Here is a 2942-nt window from a genome sequence, read left to right on the forward strand (position 1 = left end):
AGATTCAAATGTTTCTTTTGTCATGTAATGCAAAAAGAGAACAGATTTCTGTACTATAAAAATGTATATCTATGTATAAGAACGTATCAATAAATATCTCGAAGTATAAATAATATCCGAGTATAAATTCAACGACAATGACGCATCTCGTCAGTACTGCTTATTTAACATTAATGTGCTAATTCAAGTAATTTCGGCCGCATTTAGAGAGTCGCCAGGTACACGTCATCTCGTTCAGGGGTTTGCTCGCAATGACTGTCATATATACTGCAACACGTTTCTATTCTTAAATTTACAAAATGTTTTCAATAAACAATATTTGCCCTAATAAAATTTACTAAACCTTCCTGTTATCTACTAAAATCCTTATCTTATGACTCATTCACTCACTTTTTATCTTACAATGAGACACTTTTCCCAATTTCTAATCAGATACATACTAGTCCAATTTAAATATCTTATTTGCATCACATATCGTGATCCTTCCCTTTTTCTAAAAATCCTTACACTGAAAACAAAATTTACTAAAACTTAACACATATTTCTTTGAATAGTACTAAAAGTAAGCATTTGTTTACAAATAAATATTTACTGAATAGTTAAATCTTAAATTAATAGTTTTTGTATAATATTAAATAAATATATGTTTACATTTAATAAATATATATTTAGAACTATTCAAACAAATATTTATTAACATTTAGCATTTTTTTCAATTTATATCGGTATTTCGGTACTAAAACACGATTATTGTTTAACTAAAATTCCTCATCTTTCATTCGAGCGGAGGGATCTCTCTCGATCTAATATATTTAATTCCGAGTTGTATCTGGCGAACACATCTTCATTTCGTATTATTTTTTAATTTTATTCGATTTTACGGGTAACTATAAAAGTAGCTTGAATAAATCTTTTTTTAACATAAATTAAAAAAAAAACGTACTTGGATAATACACCTTTAATATCAAAATTCTTGATTATAAAAGTAAGCATTTATTTCATCCTGGTGTGGGTGACTTGTTCTGAATGAAGTTTGTAAGAAGACAGATGTCTACTTTCCTTTCATTAAAACATTACGTTGCATCTTGCTCGTAACAGCGCTCATCAAGAAATGTAAAACTCTCCTTAATACAAGCTTACCCTTATATAGTTCACTCGATGGCGCTGATCACCGTTACTATGTATAGAACTCTAGATATACAAGAGTAATTCTTTGATCTTTGCGGATGCCGACAACTTTCCTATTGGCTATTTCGGCCGTTATTTTTAAGATCTGATAGTTGATCATTCAATAAGTAAGTAATAAATAATAAGTAAGCTTAGTTAATTCTTTAATATGACATGATTATTAGATAAAAAATTGTGGTAAAAAATTCCATGCTTCTTGTAAATCTAGAGCTCTAGGAGAGTTCAAATACAGTAATGAGAAAAACTAAATAGTACGATATCCAACTTAAAAATTCTTGCTCATTCCTTCTTCCGCCCTTCAGTTAGATGTGCGATTTTGCGATCTCGCAAGCATCGCGATTTTCTTTTCTTGAATCACAGTGCGATATATATAATATATAACTGGATTTTCAATCGCAAAATCGCTTGCAATTAAAAATTGCGGATGTAGCTTAAATTGTATATGTAATGAAGTATTTATTCATATATAGTATATACATTAATACATATATAGAAAAATAATAAAAATAAAAATTATCTTTATTTTATATGATTTAAATATTATGATGAATGTATATTTGATTATTAAATACTTATTTGTAGCAATATCAATACGGTTAACTTATCTGTTTAAAATTTCTTCCTCTTTATTAATTCGTTAAAATTTTGTAAAATTTGATTAAAGATTTAAGTAGAGAATTAAAAAGATAAATTTAAAAATATTATGGACGAGTTTTATTTATGGCAAGATATTGAAAATATTTGCCTTTTTTCATATTGTTACTTCCTTTAATTTAACTTAATAATTTTGAATGTCATATTAATTATTATATATAATAATTATTTAATAGTTTGTGTAGTAGAATATTCTGCTTGTTTTTTTAATTCTTTCAAGTCATGCAAACGATTCGACTAACGTGTAATAAAAAACCGATATGATTTTCTACTTCACGGAGGTGTTTTTTTTTTTCGAAAACGTAATTCGAATTTTATTAAGAATTTTTCAATGCTATTAGATTAAAAAACAAATGCTCTCGTATTCGCTGCGCGTTCTATCAATTAATATTTCTTATTCATTTGATCAGCTATCGCTGCTCTAAACTTATCAAAGATTTTTAATGTGACGAAAACGGATAGTTGAACGAATGTATAACACACACATATCGTACGTATCGAAATCGTGGTGTGATATATCGCGTTCGTACCGATTTTTAAGGAAGATCGCAGTCGCGATGTACAATTTGGAATATCGCATATCCCTCTACCTTCAATGCGTTTATGAAAACGTTCTCACGGAGGAATGTGACGGCAACCAGGAGAGCGGGCGGAATGGTTCTAAAACGATACGAGGTATAACCGAGGGAAAAGCTCTCGGATGGAGTAAAGGACGAGGGAAAAACTCGAGAACGGTACGCGTCCCGGTTATCGTACGGGCCCGCGCGATATCCAGAATCCTCAGTGCAACACGGATGCATATACACGTGAACAACACGCGGAGAGAGCTCGTTCTCGCTGCATTAACGCTCGCGCGCACACTCATGCGGCGTGCAATTGACACACGGGCGTACACGCGCGTGCACAATACGTACGTACGTATCTTCGCCACGTGCTTGATCGGTGCACTGGATGGCATACGAGTATGTGTGCTGCGTGAGAAGGTTCGTACGAGAGCTCGCTTTGCACAGTCGCGTGTTCGGTCACGTATAGCGCATGTATACCGAATGTGCGTGTTCTCTCTCTCTCTCTCTCTCTCTCTCTCTCTCTCTCTCTATCTT

The sequence above is a fragment of the Trachymyrmex septentrionalis genome, unplaced genomic scaffold, assembly GCF_001594115.1.
Source record: "Trachymyrmex septentrionalis isolate Tsep2-gDNA-1 unplaced genomic scaffold, Tsep1.0 scaffold22, whole genome shotgun sequence".
NCBI classification, from domain to species: domain Eukaryota; kingdom Metazoa; phylum Arthropoda; class Insecta; order Hymenoptera; family Formicidae; genus Trachymyrmex; species Trachymyrmex septentrionalis.